At 35.6% G+C, this 20,352-nt stretch overlaps 1 protein-coding gene across 1 annotated transcript in view; it reads left to right on the forward strand.

Moving 5' to 3' along the window:
* Nucleotides 1-7,000: 7,000 nt before the first annotated feature.
* LOC136246436 (TNF receptor-associated factor 5-like) overlaps nucleotides 7,001-20,352 on the forward strand; it is a 31,594-nt gene continuing 18,242 nt past the window's right edge. Inside the window, exon 1 of the mRNA XM_066037879.1 lies at nucleotides 7,001-7,103. The gene's annotated coding sequence lies outside the window, so the exon portion shown is untranslated. The remainder of the gene's footprint in view (nucleotides 7,104-20,352) is intronic.

Below are 20,352 nucleotides of genomic sequence, written 5' to 3' on the forward strand. Positions count from 1 at the left end.
TGAACTGAAAATCGGTGTGTAGCTGGAATAATTATCATAGAAAGCCCTTGCAGTAGTACAAAAGAATCGGATTACAAACCACTGAGTTATGATTCCAAAGCCAACTACGTGTAGCATATGCGAGATCGAGATACTCTAATAGAACAGTCACCCTAATAAAGCATTCAGCTACGTTTGTAACTTACTCCATTATAGAATTTCTTTGGCATTGCAAGTTATTCTGTAGGGAATTCAGCTACAAACAGTTAATCTTATAGACAATTCAGCTACAAGCAAGTCATCCTGTAGAGAGTTCAGCTACAAATATGTTGCTGTAGAGATTCAGAACATTATAAGTCACACTGAAGAGAATTCAACTATAAACAAGTCACCTTGTAGAGAGTTCAGCTACAACAAGTCACTCTGTAGAGAATTCAGCTACAAACAAGTCACTGCGTAAAGGGTTCAGCTACAAAAAAAGCTACCTAGTAGAGAGTTCATCTAGATCAGCTACAAACAAGTTACTTTATGCAATATTCAGCTACAAGTAAGTCACTCTGTAGAGAGTTCAGCTACAAACAAGTCACTCTGTAGTACAAACAAGTCACCGTGGAGAGAGAGTTCAGCAACCAATCAAAAAACCGCCATGTAAAAGAGTTCAGCTATACAAACAATATATAACTCTATAGAGAGATCAGGTAGAAACTTAACAGATCACACTGTAGAGAGTTCAGCTAGAAACAAGTCATCCAGACTGAGTAGAGAGATCAACTAGAAAACATCACCTTGTAGAGAGTTCAAATCACCCTGCAGATAGTTCAGCTACAAACAAATCACCCTATAGAGAGATCAGCTAGAAGAAGTCACCTTGTAAAGAGTTTAGCTACAAAGAAACTACCATGTAGAGAATTCAGCTATGAACAGATCATCCTGTTGAGAGTTCAGATAGAAACAAGTCATCCTGTAGAGAGATCAACTAGAAGAAGTTACCTTGTAGAGAGTTCAGCTACAAAGAAACAACCATGTAGAAAGTTCAACTGCAAACAAATCGAACTGTACAGAGTTCAGCTACAAACAAATCACCCTGCAGAGAGATCAGCTACAAACAAGTCACCCTGTAGAGAAATCAACTAGAATAAGTTACCTTGTATATAGAGAGTTCAGCTGCAAACAAACCATCATGTAGAGACTTCAGCTGCAAACAAATCACCCTGTAGAGAGTTCAGCTACGAAAGGATCACCCTGTAGAGAGTTCAGCTAGAAACAAGTCATCCTATAGAGAGATCAGCTAGAAGAAGCTACCTTGTAGAGAGTTCAGCTACAAAGAAACCACCATGTAGAGAGTTCAGCTGCAAACAAATCGAATTGTAGAGAGTTTAGCTACCAACAAATCACCATGTACAGAGTTCAGCTAGAAACAAGTTATCCTGTAAAGAGATAAGCTAGAAGAGGTTACCTTGTAAAGTGTTCAGTTATGAACAAACCATCATGTAGAAAGTTCAGCTGCAAACGAATCTCTCTGCAGAGAGTTCAGCTACGAGAAGATCACCCTATAGAGAGTTCAGCTAGAAGAAGTCACCTTGTAGAGAATTCAGCTGCAAAGAAACCACCATGTAAATAGTTCAGCTGTAAACAAATCATCCTGTAGAGAGTTCAGCTACGAACAGATCACCCGGTAGAGTTCAGCTAGAAACAAGTCACCCTACAGAGAGATTAGCTAGAAACAAGTCATCCTGTAGAGAGACCAGCTAGAACAAGTCACTTTGTATGTAGAAAGTTCAGCTACAAAAAAAAATCACCCTGTAGAGAGGTCAGCTACAAACAAATCTCCCTGTATAGAGATCAGCTAGAAGAAGTTACCTTGTAGAGAGTTCAGCTACAAAGAAACCATCATGTAGAGAGTTCAGCTGCAAACAAATCATCTGTAGAGAGTACAGCTACAAACAAATCACCCTCTAGAAAGATCAGCTAAAAGAAGTCACCCTGTAGAGAGTTCAGTTACAAAGAAATCACCATGTAGAGAGTTCAGCTACAAACTAGTGACCTTGTAGAGACATCAGTTACCTTGTAGAGAGTTCAGCTATAAAGAAACCATCATGTAGAGAGTTCAGCTGCAAACAAATCACCTGTAGAGAGTTCAGCTACAAGCAAATCTCCCTGTAGAAAGGTCAGCTAGAAGAAGTCACCTTGTAGAAAGTTCAGCTGCAAAGAACCATCATGTAGAGAGTTCAGCTGCAAACAAATCACCTGTGTAGAGTTCAGCTACAAACAAATCTCCCTGTAGAGAGATCAGCTAGAAGAAGTTTCCTTGTAGAGAGTTCAGCTACAAAGAAACCATCATGTAGAGAGTTCAGCTGCAAACAAATCATCTGTAGAGAGTACAGCTACAAACAAATCACCCTCTAGAAAGATCAGCTAAAAGAAGTCACCCTGTAGAGAGTTCAGTTACAAAGAAATCACCATGTAGAGAGTTCAGCTACAAACTAGTGACCTTGTAGAGACATCAGTTACCTTGTAGAGAGTTCAGCTATAAAGAAACCATCATGTAGAGAGTTCAGCTGCAAACAAATCACCTGTAGAGAGTTCAGCTACAAGCAAATCTCCCTGTAGAAAGGTCAGCTAGAAGAAGTCACCTTGTAGAGAGTTCAGCTGCAAAGAACCATCATGTAGAGAGTTCAGCTGCAAACAAATCACCTGTGTAGAGTTCAGCTACAAACAAATCTCCCTGTAGAGAGATCAGCTAGAAGAAGTTTCCTTGTAGAGAGTTCAGCTACAAACAAATCACCCTGTAGAAAGATCAGCTAGAAGAAGTTACCTTGTGGAGAGTTCAGCTACAAAGAAACCATCATGTAAAGAGTTCAGCTGCAAACAAATCACCTGTAGAGAGTTCAGCTGCAAACAAATCACCTGTAGAGAGTTCAGCTACAAACAAATCTCCCTGTAGAGAGATCAGCTAGAAGAAGTTACCTTGTAGAGAGTTCAGCTAAAAAGAAACCATCATGTAAAGAGTTCAGCTGCAAACAAATCACCTGTAGGGAGTTCAGCTACAAACAAATCTCTCTGTAGAGAGATCAGCTAGAAGAAGTTACCTTGTAGAGAGTTCAACTACAAAGAAACCATCATGTAAAGATTTCAGCTGCAAACAAATCACCTGTAGAGATTTCAGCTACAAACAAATCTCCCTGTAGAAAGGTCAGCTAGAAGAAGTCACCTTGTAGATAGTTCGGCTACAAAGAACCATCATGTAGAGAGTTCAGCTGCAAACAAATCACCTGTAGAGAGTTCAGCTACAAACAAATCTCCCTGTAGAGAGATCTGCTAGAAGAAGTTTCCTTGTAGAGAGTTCAGCTACAACAAATCACCCTGTAGAAAGATCAGCTAGAAGAAGTTACCTTGTGGAGAGTTCAGCTACAAAGAAACCATCATGTGGAGAGTTCAGCTGCAAACAAATCACCTGTAGAGAGTTCAGCTACAAACAAATCTCCCTGTAGAGAGATCAGCTAGAAGAAATTACCTTGTAGAGAGTTCAGTTACAAAGAAACCACCATGTAGAGAGTTCAGCTGCAAAGAAATTCAGCCACAAACAAATTGCCCTGTAGAAACATCAGTTAGAAGAAGTTACCTTGTAGAGAGTTCAGCTACAAAGAAACCATTCTGTAAAGAGCTCAGCTGCAAACAAATCACCTGCACAGAATTCAGCTACAAACAATCCACCCTGTAGAGAGATCAGCTAGAAGAAGTTACTTGTATATTGTTCAGCTACAAACAATTCACCCTGTAGAGAGAGCAGCAAGAAGAAGTCACTTTGTAGAGTGTTCAGTTACAAAGAAACCACCATGGAGAGTTCTGTAATAAATATATGTATTATATATATAATTTGTACATTTACTGATAAAATCAGAAATATTTAAAGTATTCATCTGCTTCATCTTTTCTTCTTCCTGTGGAAAAGAAAAAAAGACAGGTTAAAAAAGTCCCAAAGCCGGCCTATGGCCGGATAGGCCGGCTTTGGGGTATACAAATACAAAAAGAAGTGAAATCTAATCCAAAACAGCCAGCTGTAAAAAAAGTGTGCGGCCCTCAAAAAGGCTATGGTGAAAAAAGATGTGAAATCCAAGGTGGCGGCCAAGAAATGGCTGTGATGGTAGGTTAATGGTAAAAATTTTAATAACGGCAATTTAGATGAATTTTTTGCCAAGACCAAGCAGCACAAAAATTCACCTGAATTGTTGTTATTGAAATTTTTACCATTAACCTACCATCACAGCCATTTCTTGGCCGCCACCTTGGATTTCACATCTTGCGGCAAAAAATTCATCTAAATTGCCGTTATTAAAATTTTTACCATTAACCTACCATCACAGCCATTTCTTGGCTGCCACCTTGGATTTCACACCTTTTTTCACCATAGCCTTTTTGAGGGCCGCACACTTTTTTTACAGCTGGCTGTTTTGGATTAGATTATTTAGTACATTTACCATTTAGTGTATCCTGTATAGCTTAGTGTATAAAGTCTGTCAGTGTACCCAAATAAACCATTAAGGCATCTTTTATCACCCTTTGAAATATCTCAGCTTTACCTCTTAACTGTATGCTTAATGCTTCAAATAAAGTGACTACAAGGTATTGATATTGTTCATCATTTTATGATGGTCGTTATGTTGTAGCTCTGTGATTGGATAACCTTGATAATTTTAACAAGCTACGATAACTCATATTTTTATTTCCACTTCTCATTTAACCTACTTGCAATGTTTACTTGCTATCCCTTAATTCATAACACATTACCTGCTACCTGCATATAACCTAATCATAATTATAGTATGGAAACACTAAAGTGTAGGAATCATGAATATTTCTGTTTACTAGCTCAGAAATTATAATATAGCTTCAATGCATCTTGGCAGTGCAGTATGTGTAGTCAAAATTACTCTGATCATATTGTCAATGAAATTTTCTGCTGACTAACTAACTAACTGTTGCCTTCAGACAAGTGTTGCAATATGGATATTGGATGTTAAATATATTAAGTATCCAAAAGATGCATTGTTGTTGCCATTAAATAGTGTTTTTGCAAGGGAACAGTCACTACAAGTGATACCACAAACAAGCATGATAGCTAGTTAGCCTCAACTCTATACTTGGGCCTTTGTTTACAAGTTTACAATTTTCTGTGATTTGAAGTATCTGATTAACTAATAAATTGTAATTATATTTGCTGAGGACAATTGTTTAGGCCTGTGTCAGATATGCCAGCATAATAAAAAGCATAATAGGCTGGAGAGCTATGCCAGCATAATGCTAGCATACGCTGTACTAGGTAGATATTTCAAACTGTGGAGCTTAATTAGATTGATACTCCCTAAAAGAGCAAGCAGTCAGTGGAAACTGCAAACTGCAATAGAGCACTCAAATACATTGTACATAGCTCTTTAGATCAATACTCTCTAATAGAACAGTCACTTTGCAGTGAAGTACTGTACTAAGAGCATTCACTGATTAAAATGTTCCAATATGATTGTATTAACCTAGGAGCATAATGTAAGCATAATGGGAACACTGAAGAGCATAATATAATTATTATGCAAAATTATGGGAAATTCCTGAAAGTATTTTGGGCAGCATATTTGACTCTGCCTACAAGTGTTAATAACTACACTATGACTTCTGTAATATAACTGGCTTATATCAAGTAAAAAACTGTCAGTGCTTTGATACATATATATGGCTTCACACACAGCCAAGGACAACTGTTAATATCTACAACTGCTGTGATATAACTGGCTTATATTCAAGTGAAAGACTGTGGGCACTTTAATGGATATGACTTCATATTCACTTGCATGAACACATTTTACTGACACTGCATTCTGATTATCAACATTTTAACACCTTACTGGACAATATGGTAGTTATTACGTATATGTTAAAGCATAGCCGCGAGTGCTATATGAAAAATAAAGTACGAGGCGCGCGGCCGAGTACTTTATTTTTCATATAGCACAAGCAAGGCTATGCTTTAAATGATTTATGGAACTTTCTAGTTGTGTAGCTTCATCATACACTAGGACTCGTAATTAACAAGCGTTGCACGAACTATTAGCAGCCTGAACGCATACAAACTAGTTTAACAAAGTAACTCACGCGTATTTCACCATAGTTTGGCATGGTAGACGTTCATCGCATCTTTTGGCAGGTTTTGCTCGCAACCCACAATTGATTCTATTGCGAGTCACATGGTGAAGTATTTCCGTGATATCTTCAGGACTTGTCCGTTTACATTAACAAACATAACAGCAACGTTATCTTCTCCCACCCATCATCGAAGCATTTAGGTATGTCTCTAAAAGCAATCCAGTGGTGGAACTCATATCGGCTGGGGTGATTGATCACTCAGTGCGGTGAGGCTATCAGCCTTCACCGGCTTGGGTGATTAGTCGTACTGGCGCGAGCCCCGTAGGCTATTAGCCTACACTAAGGCACGTGGGCAACTGTGCTTTATTGCCCACAAAGAGTGCTTTATTGCACCGCAAAGAGTGCTTTATTCGCAATAAAGCACTCTTTGCGGTGCAATAAAGCACTCTTTGTGGTCGATGAAGCAGTTGGCCGGCTGAGAGTGTGCCTTATGAAATTTAAAGTACACTTTTCCTTTGATCTCGCCCACGCAAAGTTCTATAAACAGGCTTTAAAGTTTCAGCATAGTGTGGCTTCAAATAGGTCTATATAAAAGGGTAACATGTTATTTGAATGTATATCTGTTTTGTATAATCGTGTGTTTAAAGTGACAAATTTAACTGATTTTTTTATTCTAATTGGTAGAATCTAAATTCAGCATGTACTTGATTGTAAGTAACAGTTAAATGGTTAATTTTATAACTGCATGCATATCTGAGTGAGTAGCAAGTATCTTAAAGCTAATTCTTATGGAATATACAGTGTAAACAAACATTAACAAATGAATAACATTTAATTAACAACTTATATTATTTTAAACATAGTGATAATATTCTCCATCACATGTTGTATAGGAGTATACTGGGCTACACTATTCAGTGCAGCAGAACAAGATAGACTGTGTCAGGCTATATTTACAACTAGGAGCTGATATTACTATAAAGGATTTAGTAAGTAATTGTTGTAAATGTTTATGTATACGTTAAACTATTACTTGGTCATGAGCCTTATGTACCAATTTGGTGTTGGCTAATATAAACTTTACTATAGTGTGTTTTGCTGGTTATAGTAGTAGTAGTAGTAGTCTTTCCTACACACATTAAATAATTGACTAAAATATTGTAAAGTAAGGAGGTGTTCAGTAAGATAATGTACATATTTGGAATACTCAAAGGCATAACATTTTTATAAACCAACTAGTACTATACATTCATCTCCATTGTCTGTTATGTATTTTTAACTCAAAGCATGTTTTATAGACTGTATCATTTTGTGGTATAGTAAAATTGCACTTGTATATAAGTAGTAGAGAACTGCTGACCTTGCTAATCATATTACATTGTGAAAAAAGCTCAGAATAATAAGGTCTATAACAGTCTTATTATGTTAGTATTGGAATGAAATAGTACAGCATATATTATTAGATTAGGACTTTGCTATAACAAGCTTATTGAATACATTTAAGACAGTCATATATTAGAGATTAAATCACTAGTATAGTGCGGTGTATTATCAGACTATACTAAGCCTATTTCAACCAAATATTGGCTACTATACTACTGTACTTTTTTACTTTCCTATAATCTGTGGCTACCTTAATTAAATAATTTCTATAATAATATATTTGTAATGAATTTAATTCTGTAAATATGTTAAAACCACAATAAGTACAGCTAGTAAATCAATGTCTCCTTGGCCATGGCAGTATCAAATCAATTTCGTCATTTATCAGTCTTTATCCAACTGCAGCAGGTAAGACAGTAAATACAATTCACAAGTTCCATTACAAATTACCTGTATTATCATCACTATGTAGAACTCTGTGACAATCTGATAGTCGTCTCCCACTGCTCTAATACAAAGATGGTAAATATAATGTGTATTCTGGATAATCGTTGGACTTACAGTTTGCAACAATAAGAATCTCATAAAACTGAGACCTTGTCTGGAAACCTAGTATTACCATGTAGAACGGCGGCTAGGTCCCACAACTCTATTAAAGATGGTAAATATAATGCGTATACTGAACAATCACTGTACTTACAGTTTGTAACAATTTTTTAAAACTGAGACCGACAATCCATGTACATCTAAGACAAGTCTAATAAGACCAGGTCTCACAACCCTAAATGGAGGCAAACATAATTCATATTCTGGATTATTTGGTGTACTTACAGGTGTTATCAGTGAGTCTAACCAGACATAAAACAGCCACTTAGTATGTGACTTGTTGGGCTAAAGTGTTACGTAAGCTACGTAAGCTCACAAGAAGCATCTGATACACTGATAAACAAGTCCAAGAATCTTGTAACCACTAAGTATAACTGAAACAAGACTAAATATAATATAATTTGCATACTCTCAGTGAACTTACTTTTGTTAGCAATACGAGCATGGTCAGTGAAATAAGGACAAACAAGACGGAACAGGTTCTTGAAAACACTCAACTCATTTACAGTACCAGACAAGGTAGCAGCCGTCAGCTGTTGATAAAAAGTAGTGAAAAACATGCCAGAAGAAATGAGACCAGTTTCCACAAACCTAAACGAAGGTAAATAAATATAAATTGTATACTGGACACTCTCAGTGTACTTACTTACAGATGTTAGCAATAAGAAGAATCTCCTAGAACTGAGACCAAGTCTGTAATTCTACCCTATTGAAAAGAGAATGAATAAAAACACAATCAGGCTTAATGCACTTACAGCTATAAGTAATTAGAAGATGACGTTGATCAACTCCGTGAAAAAAGAACAAAACTGTCCGCATATGGTCACTACCAGATTCTTTAAAGGAAGCAGCTGCCATTGAAGGAAACTAACACTGCAGATGTTGTACACTGACAGCCTGTAGCACTAAGAGGTTCGACAAGAAACTGTACCTCTGAAGAGATAATATACAAAATCGTAAGAGCAGACCATGTATACTCTTACCGTTGATGGCTGATGGACTGTGTCCACTCGTCATCCGCCATAAGCTGAGATAACAGGATATAAAACATGTAATACGTACACAGCACTGAACACCAAAGTTGAATCATTTGCAGGCCATTGTCATACAATACACAACAAACAATTTAATACGGCTAAACCTATCGTACAAGCTATCATTTTAGTCTAATACTTACTCATCTAGAGCTGTTTTTGATTGCTGCCATCGAAGGAATTGTCCACTTGGCCGCGCCACTTCACCACTACAGCCAGCAGGGATGTACAGTTGTGGTCCATAACTATCATCGTGGCTCATTGGACGATAGCGCCAATCGCGCACACTCTCTCCGCGAGATACACCGTCGTATCACTCACATTTACAACCTCTGATACAACAATAGCGACAAAGATGGCGACTTAATTGCATCTAATACGCATGCGCACACCACTGACCCCTTCAATTTTGAACAAGCATTACTACGAACTTTTGCAGGTGTGCTAACTGTGCAAGAAAATCTAGATTTGTATGGCTCTTAGATTGAATAATTAATTTTAGCGGTATTATATGCTTTGCTATATAAAAATGTGTGCGTATGAAATTATCACAACAAACTGAAGCTAGTTAGCTAGCTATAGTGATTAACAGAAGTGTAGCTACTTATTGTAAAATCATCATGACTTTGTTTGGTACAGTAAAAAAAAATCTTAAGTCACATGAGATGCTTATAATGAGATGGTGAAGCTAAAAGTGAGACAATAATGAGACCTGATGGTGAAGCTAAAAAGTTATCACTTTTAGTTAAGTAAACAAAGCCATACAAAGAATGTGTATTAAACTAAAATATAATCTGTTTCCCATAATATAAGATGGGGTTTATACTAAAGTATAAGATAGTTACTATAATGCAAGACTATACTGAGATTATTTGTATAGTTTAAGCCATTACATATACCATCTTATATTCCTCTTTTTTCACAGTGTTAAATATTCACTTTAACATGTACATTGTAGTACAGCACAGATGTAATGTTTAGGCATGTGGCTACATATTATGCTTTTAAAATTGAGTATTATACATTTAGGAAGTGCTCAAAATGTGCTTTGGAAAAATTAAATTATGCCCATTTTTGGCCTGTTAAATGGTGTATATTAGACCATTTACTTTGATTTTCATTCTTAAATATTGCTCTATTCTTATAGCCGGTTGATATATTAGAGAATTTCATTATTCCAAGTGACTGCTTTAATAGAGTAGTGAAATTGTGTGACTGCTCTATTGCAATTGTTGACTGTTCTATTATAGTATATAATGTAATTGTATAATTTGCAGATTTTCTCATTGTTAAAGCTTTACAATTGCTTTAAAATGCTAGTATAATGTCTGGTTCCCAAACATACTTATTCCCAAAATTATGCCTGCAATCCTTGCGATGTTCCCAGTCACAAAGGGCACTACTCTGTCTTCAACTGTGAGTGACTTTTTACCTAAACCCTCGATGCATTAAGACAACAGCTGAATGATGCCAAAACTGTAGCACAACATCAACTTGTTTGAATTATGTTTAAGAGTCCAGTACACCAGGTAGAGGCAGAGAAACACAAGGAGAAATGTTTGTGATGGCACCACTGGCAAGATATGCATAAGATAATTATTTTCCCTGCCAGGTGGATAAGTGACTGGGGAAAAGTCTAGCAGTGATGCTATTGTTTGTTTCCTGGTACTGCTAACCAAGCTTTGTAAAAATGCTAAACCAATCTTGCTTCAGAGGAGCATAATGAAGTGTGGGTTTCGATAGCATGAACCACTACAGCCAACAACTCCATGCTTTTTTGAGTAGAAAGTTTTAGTATTCTTGGAATGCTACAAAGTTGATAAGGAGAGCTTGGTCTTACCACCTGCACAATAGACTTTCACTTTTTTTGTCTACCTTTAAAGTAACAGTTCTTGCGATTCTTTGTTTTATGTCACAATGTGACATATGCAACTAAAGATTGTGGCTTAATATATGCATGTCACTATATAACAATGTATTTGATTTATTTAAGGTGTTTTTGAACATTGCGTGATGCAAGCCACCTATATATATTCAGGCAAGTGAACTTACCAATACATGCTCTAATAGAACAATCAGTAACTACTTTGTAAAGCTGCCAAATGTCAAATTTATATCATGGACAACAATTCTTTTCTTCTAATCATGAGTTAAAGTTAATAATGGCTAAGGCGTATTTACTGTGAACATAACAAGTTTATACTTTGAACAGCAAATATTTGAAAGCATAATAGTTTGGTACCTAGTTAAACACTGTACATTAATACAGTCACTCTCACTGTATCCCAGGGGCAGATCCAGCAGCTGGCAAGGGGAGGGACACAAACAGGCTAAGTTGTAAGTGGTTGGGGAGACCCAGATTATCTTGTTAGTTGCTGTATTTTTGAATTTTGAAGCAGCAAACAAAATCATCTCTTAACAGTATTCTCAATGTTGATTTTGCCATTTTTGCCTTTGCAGATGGTTGTGAAGTCTTAAAAGCTGTTTAAAAGGCTATTAATGTCTTTAAAAGCAGCGCAACACAATAATTATTTTAGTGGTGCTTAGTATGCACAAAGGTGTTGAGTGACAATTTTACGGCTAGTTTGACTGATTTGCTTTGATTACTGGTGAATTTGTAACAATAAATGCTAGTAAAATTGTGCATATTTCATGCGTTATAAATTGATCTTGGCCTGACATAAAGTTCAGTATTTTAATCAAAACTGCAGCTAGCTATATGGCTACTCCACAAGGTAAGGGGCGGGATTAGGGATGGGGGAGGTGGGGAGGTCATTTGCCCCAAATGTCCCATCGTGGATCTGCCATTGTATCCTGTTTCGTACAACTTGGCAGATGCATCTCTAGCAACACAAATATACATACGGATAATGCAACAACGAAAAAATTGAAATATAGGTTCAACATACAGTTATTGCACTACTGAATCTAGCCTGATGGTGTGGATTTGGTGATGAAGTTACTGTATATACCTGAAGGCTGCTATAGTTTATGCATGTGTGAATATTAGTTATAGTAGTCACATTATTCTTAATATGTAAGCTATGTAGATGCTGTAGAAGAAAAGTCATTCCTAAATAAACAAATACTCAACTACACTAGACTCCTATTGGAGACTCATAGAATATGCCATTATAATTTTGGGTAAAAATAAGTAGTATAGGCCTCTGTCATTTGCCAGGATAATTAAGAGCATAATAGGGTACTATTCCAGCAAAATTCTAGCATATTAGGTGGATATTTCAAATTCTGGAGGTTAACTTCTGGAAATGGATTGATACTGCCTAATAGAGCAGTCAGTGAAATTGCAATAGAGCACTTAAATGCATGATACATAGCTCTTTAGATAGATAATCTCTAATAGAACAGTCACTTTGTAATACTGTAGAATACTCTAATGGAGCATTTACTGATTATAACATTCCAAGATGGTTGTAAGCAATGTTGTTAACCCACAGTAGAAGTATAATGCAAGTATAATGGAAGCATTGAAGAGCATAATTAAGGCCTGAGTCAAATATACATTTACCTAAACTGCTTTCTGGAATTTTCCAAAATTTTCACCTATTACAGAGTGCTCCCTAAAGAGTGGTAGAGTAGTGCTGCACCACTATACCTTGTAAAATACCTTTGATGTGGTTAAAGGAATGTATATAATAAACAAAATCTAATGGCTTTAATGTTGTTAGCAAATTGACACTTTCTGGGGAAGGCTCTGTAGGTAGTATAGGAGAGTGGCTAAGCAAAACAAGTTGGTGTTGTGCTGCTTCTAAAAATCAGGTGCCATGCATCTAGTTAACTCATCTGGAAATAACCAACTATGTATACTGATTTATTAATTTAAGATTACGGGATAGTGAGCGACTGTTGAACAAACATTTTATGATGTAATTAAGGTGGGCTTGATGTTGTTGTGTTGTGTATCAGCTGATAACAAGCTTGGGAGAATAATAGCGTGCTGACTGGACAGTTACAATGTACAAGAAAACACATGTAACAGTACAAGATAATATAGAAACAACACACTTAGCAACTGACTCACCTATAAGCTCATGCATAGTTTTGCTCAATAAAGCCCTGAACCAAAAATCAGGACTGTCAAACAAGTTGTTAACATTTTGTATAAACATACTACTAGTTTGCCTTCTTGTCTAGGTCCTGGTGGAGCCATTTCTAAGAAATAATGTTTCTAGTGCTTCTGACATGAATTTAAAATTTTATTTTGTGACCGCAGTGTCTTGTTTAAAACCACTTTGTTGCCATATTTCAGCAACTACACACATTATTCTTCTTGTCAGTCACTCACAAGTGATATTCTTCAAACCTTAGAATCATCATGGTTCTTCATTGGTCTGATTTTTGGTTCATGGTTTAACTATGTGGCATGAGGATAACCCATACTTCTATGACAACATTTGAATTACATGTCAATTAATGAGAAGTTAAGAATGCATAAATATTTAGTAACATTGGATTAAGAACAAGTTGATGTAATGCTACTTCTAAAAACCAGGTGCCGATGCAGTTAATACTATCCCATTCTAACCATATAGTAATAAACCATGTATATATTTGTACTTAGGGACCCGCCGATTATGCTCATAATTTTACCTATTATGCTATGCTGCACTGCTCAAAAATTCACCTATTATGCTTTAATTAATGCTCAATATTTACCTATTATGCTCGATTATGCTCAATGTTTATGCCTTAGTTCATATGCTTTGCTACTAGTTTAACAAGAAAAAAAATCAGTGGCTGGAACACAAATAATAAATTCTTGCTGCATGTGAGAGAAAAGATTGATATACTCTAATAGAACAGTCAGTTTGATGATTGTTCTATTAGAGTTACTGACTGCTCTATTAGAGTATATCGATCTTATTTTGCAATTGTCATTTTTCCAGCAAGAATTTATACTATCTTACAAATATTTAACCTATTATGCTGGTATTATGCTCAATGCTTTTAGGTACCTATTATGCTCAAAATTATGCCAGCATAATCGGCGGGTCCCTATTTGCACTATATATTCATGCTATTGTTATTATTAATTCAGCTAGACAATTAGATTTGTAATTACTGTCACAGTAATTTAGCATATTTCATAATTCATTAATTATTTTGTAATGCAGTAATTATGTTGCTCTACACTGCTAAGGAAGTGTAACTATAACAAACCACTTTAAACAGCAAATTACGTACAAAAGTATATTCTCAACTGTTTTATAGTGTGTCTATCATGTTTTCTCACATGGATTGTTTAGAGAAAGCCTCGAGGATTCCTATCATTTTTGTTCTCGCAAGTATGGGTGACACCCCCATTTCTACCCAAAGGATACACTATCTCTGGTATCCTAAGAGTCCTTTAATGTTGTTTTAAAGATGTCAAACGTCTATAAAACTGAAAGGAAGACCGTTAACGAAGTATATGAATAGTCGCCATACTTGTTTTACAGACCACCGAGAAGAAACCAACTCAGAGCAAAGCTTACCTGTGTGGAAATTTAATACAGACTTCATTTTGCTTTTACTTCTTATGTAAAATCTGTTTTTATCATTTAATGATTTTGCTCACACTGGTGCAAACGTACAAACATCTGTAGATAGATACGTAGATAGATAGGTACACATGCACACTTTTTAGAAAACAATTTTACTAAACCAGGCATGCACCCACAGCCAGCATTCAGCCGGCTGTGGATGTGTTCCTGGTTTAATAAATCATTAACTTTGATAAAAGTGCCAAATATCAGTGGCGGATCCAGGATGGGGCATTTGGGGCAAATGCCCCCCCTCCCTTCAAGAAATTGCATACAAGATCGAGATACTCTAATAGAGCAGTCAATTACTCTAATAAAGCAGTCACAATGTTCATGAGGCAGTGTAGCTTACCTATGAAGCTATAAATAGGATTTTAATTTGCATAACAGACGTGATATAGTTGGTAAGGATAACTAGCTATTATTGTTGTGACCTTTTTTTTTTTTTTTTTTTTTTTTTGGTCTTCAACTGGTTTTGAGGAAGTTTTTTTTGGTCTTCAACTGTTTTTTAGAAAGGTGCCCCCCCTCTTTCCAAACTCTGGATCCGCCCCTGAATATGGTACTGTAACAGTGTTTGTGATTCATACCAACAGATAAAATTACCATATTACACACAAACAACTCTACAGATAAAACCAATAGAGAATATGGAAGGCATAAAGTGCTCAAATGTGCACATATAAAATATTACACCTTTATTGCCAAGCAACAGATAATCAGCTCTAAAAGCTGATCAAGGGACATGTCCATCCATGCAGGTCAGTAGGTCATATTCTTATGAGGCACTTTTGTAAAGCCATGGTTATGCAGCATGCTATGGATTGTATTTGTACTTTTATAATGAAATATTGGCACCTTCAGAAGAGCAACTAAAACAGTTTGCTTTATCATAATTCAGTGGTAGGTCTAGGATTTTTAAAAGGGAGTTTCTGAAAGTTAGTATAGCTGAATAAGGCATTTGATGACATTTCTCCAGAAAATGTTGCAATTTAGAAGCTCTAATATCAGATTTTAGGCTACTTTTAGTTAGCAATTACAATAAATCCAATGCTTTAAACTGTAAGTGCTATAGCTAACTATAGGCAATTGGTGACTATAAGCTGTAGCTTTGATTACTCTATTAGAGTAGTTACTTGACTGCATCTCGGTTGTTTTTAATGCAGTGGGAAATGAAAAGTGAAGTGTTGCTAAGGATTTAATAGCTATAAATGGTTTCAGTTAAGTGCAGATGCATGTATGCTACTGAAATACTGGTATATAGCTGTTTGATATGACAAAATGTCAGTACAGCAATGTGTATGTATTTAGACTGCCACCAAGCTAAATTTAAAAGGGGGTTTCTGTTTAAACCCCAGAAACCCATCTAGATCCACTACTGTAATTTGAAAGATGTTCTGACTGCACCTGTAATATTGGAATAAATTCATGTTACGTAAGACCAAAAGACCAAGTTTGTAATTATTATCATGGCTTCTAGATAAGCTAGAAATGGTTTAATAGTTTTAAAAGATTTCAAATATTACTTTCCTTTATAGTTAAAATAGGCTGTTTTCACTTTAAATTTTTCTCAATCATTATTGGTTCATGGTGTGTGTGTTTGCTATGGTTTGGTTGCAAGACCACAAAATTAGTGGTTCTAGAAAAAGTTAATATAAATCAATAAGTTATGATAGGCAGTGGAATTTTGTGGTCTGTTGCTGTTGTATGTGGTGTAAACCTCCAATACTCACTCTTGACCAGCCCATGCAAAGGATTGTACAATAATAAAGTATCCTAGTACAATGTGGTGTAACCATCTGTACAAAATTACTGCAGTTACTGTTTTTTGGATTCATGGATAATAATCCATTAACTCAATAGGTGGCATGGCTACTATACAAAGTACAGTAGGGCATTGATAGGGCAAACACTTGCTACTATTCATTTACACCATCAATGTTACATGTAATGTGCATAACAATGGCCAACAGTACACTGCATTTCTACCACAGTCAACCCTGCAGTCTGCCAGTTTATACCATTAGTTTTTAGGAAAGGTACTTTTAAGTGTCTTGTAAGTGAAATGGAGATCTGCAGAGTTAGCTAGTATGCAAAGAATGTACCATATATGCACGTACAATTTTTTTAATATTTACCCATCCATATACATGCCTGATAACCAGAATAAAAAGGGCCGTGTGGGTATGATTTGCAATCTCAAGATCTATACACAATAAGTAGATTTGTACCTGTTGTGCCAGCTTAACTATTTTAAAATAATCATTTTTTTGTGAGAATACTGCAATAAGCCATTTACAGACATAGATTTGGAATTATTGGGCATCCAAGAGAATAATCAGTGGAATTTTATGGCTATCTCTTCTTAATATGATTAAACTGAAAGTTGAACCAGAATTATTAGCTATGAATATAGACGGAAAAGTTTCTAAAAGATCAACACACTAAGAGAACATTCAAATACTATAATGGAGCAAGTCATGCCATGTCATGTTAAAATCTGCTACCATTAATTGAAACTGAACACATGATTACCTCTCATTCTGAGCCTTGTATATCTTATACCACTGCAAGTCACTGAACACATTATTGTTTAAGTCTCTATTATGTACATAGATGCTCTAGTCTGCTGTAATATATAGGAACTTACCTAAATGCTAAATATTTGACCTCTTTGGTTTTTTGACCTCTTTGGTTTTTCATCAGAAACTTGCAAATGTGCAGCGAGAGCAGGAAGGTCATTACCATTATCTGTAATCTCTAGTACTCTCAACAGTACAGCTAGCTATAATAGTCCAGATTAATGTAGCTACGTATAGTCACACTTTAGTTCAACTTTTTTAATATCTTGTGAAGACCAATATCAAAGAGGGCATTGATAGGGAAAACACTATGTATGCAAACACTATTGTTGCTACTCTATGTATGCAACAATCTTGAAAACTGAAATACACATGCTCAAGATTTTATTGTTTAGACAAGTAGTATAGCAGCATAGAGCGATAGTTGTGTACTTTTTGATACAATTATGAAACTTTCCATATAAGTTGTGACATAATTTTTTTGATATAATGCCATTGCATATTTGACCTTTGGTGACCTTCACAACCATTTTTGTATTGAAAATTGACTTTATCTCCCTGAGGTATCATTTTGCACAGTTTCAAATTAATTGTGTTGCTAAAATGGACTGCTCGGCTTTTATTTGAAGTCAATAGGTGATTGCATTCCAAAGTTATGATCATTAATATTAGCCATGAAATTCTATGAATTACTTGCTCATTAGTAATTTACACCCCAAGGGCAAATAATTTTTTTAAAATGATCATAATTTGTAGTGGAATGAGATATTAACTTCAAATCAAAGTCAATAACAGTTCTTAGATTAACACCTGTAATTTAATACCATGTATTAACAGTGTAAAATAATGCCTCAGGGAGATAACGACAAAATAATAATATTACTAATTTTCAATGAAAAATGGCTATAAAGGTAACCAAAGGTCAAATCCATGATGGCTCTATATTAAAATAAAATGTCATGAGTAGTACAATTTGTGTGGAAAGTTTCACAATATTATTGTATCACAAAGTGCACAAAATGCTTATTTTTTGGTGCTGTACACTCTACTAATTTTAATGGTTCAATCTTAAATAATGGCGAAATACAAGCAGCAGTGGCATGTAGGCTCTGATGAAATAACAGAAAATCATTGAAATAATGTGACCAGGCCTGCGAAAATAGGGAATGTGAACACATACAGGTAGGCCTGCATCAAATATGCCAGCATAATAAAAAGCATAATAGGCTGAAGTATTATACCAGCATAATGCTGGCATATTAGGTTGATGTTTCAAACTATGGAGCTTAATTCCATGAAAATAGATCGATACTCCCTAATAGAGTAGTCAGTGAAAACTGCAAACTGCAATAGAGCACTCAAATGCATTGTACATAACACCTTAGATCAATACTCTCTAATAGAGTAGTCAGTGAAAACTGCAAACTGCAATAGAGCACTCAAATGCATTGTACATAACACCTTAGATCAATACTCTCTAATAGAGTAGTCAGTGAAAACTGCAAACTGTAATAGAGCACTCAAAATCATTGTACATAACACCTTAGATCGATACTCTCTAATAGAGTAGTCAGTGAAAACTGCAAACTGCAATAGAGCACTCAAATGCATTGTACATAACACCTTAGATCAATACTCTCTAATAGAGTAGTCAGTGAAAACTGCAAACTGCAATAGAGCACTCAAATGCATTGTACATAACACCTTAGATCAATACTCTCTAATAGAGTAGTCAGTGAAAACTGCAAACTGTAATAGAGCACTCAAAATCATTGTACATAACACCTTAGATCGATACTCTCTAATAAAACAGCCACTTCATAGTAACATACTCTAATAGAGCATTCACTGATTAAAATTTTCATGACTAATGTTGCTAACCTAGGAGCATAATGCAAGCATAATGGGAACACCTGAAAAGTGTAATAGGTGAAAATTTTTGGGAAATTCCTGAAAGGATCTGGGCAAAATTTTGAGCATATTTTAATCAGGCCTACATACAGGGTAAATCTCGATGCTAGAACAGATTATCTGTATTATGTAACTTGCAGTATATAGCCAGTTTAATGCTGAATTGACATTGAAAATTGTGTGGCTATAGCTTAGTGACATAAAAAGTTAAAACATAGGAAACTTTATGTGTCCACAAGCCGTATTTTTGCAAGACTTATCACAAACAATACTTTGCTTCACTACATGAAGATAGTCTAACTAACTTTGTTTCAACTAGTTGTGGCTGGAAAGGTAATTAGCTGATGTTTATGTCAAAATATGCTTCTTATATGCCCATAAATTACTTCTGGAGAAATTTATCAGAATGGAGTCTTGAGAACTGAAACAACTAGCTCCAGTATTGATGGGTATTAATTAAACACGTGGAAATAGTACTGTAGGTTAGATACTGTGTGACAATATAAGGGAGACATTTTTCAGAAGTACCGGAAGGAGTTATCAATATATAGATGTGACCAGATTTGTGACGGAATTTTGGATATCACCCATAGGGGTGCGTGTGACACCAAAAATATTTGTGACTGGATTTTGGAAAAGGAGTCTTAATGTCACATTTTACAAATGGAATATTTATGATTAAAATAAGACATTACAAGCATCTACTCAGCTTTACAATGATTAGATCAGTAGTGAGTACCCTAAATTACACAAAATCCTTTAAATATTGTACTAGGTGCATAAGTGTTTTAGTGGTGACTCATATAAGTGTGGATTTCTGTGTATTTCAAGTGTGCATTAAGACTGATTTTCCAAAATTGGGTCACATTTAATGATCAAATCACAAACTTTATAGTGCAAATTTACTTGTTATTGGTTGCAAGTCATTGTCAATACATTACATTACAAGAAAAGTCTTGAAATTATTTAAAACTGTCCCCTGCTCTTATTAGTAACCCACTAAACATGAAAATTCTAATTATTTCACGAGTGCCCATATGGGCAATTTTCCAAAATTCTGTCACATTTGTGGCTAAACATTTTACATGTGAGTAAACAACATGTTGTAACAGTTGTCACCTTACACCAATTAAGCTGCTGTTTCTATCAAACTATAGCCAGTTACTGAAGTTACACTCATGG

The sequence above is a fragment of the Dysidea avara genome, chromosome 2 (genome assembly GCF_963678975.1).
Source record: "Dysidea avara chromosome 2, odDysAvar1.4, whole genome shotgun sequence".
Lineage (NCBI taxonomy): Eukaryota > Metazoa > Porifera > Demospongiae > Dictyoceratida > Dysideidae > Dysidea > Dysidea avara.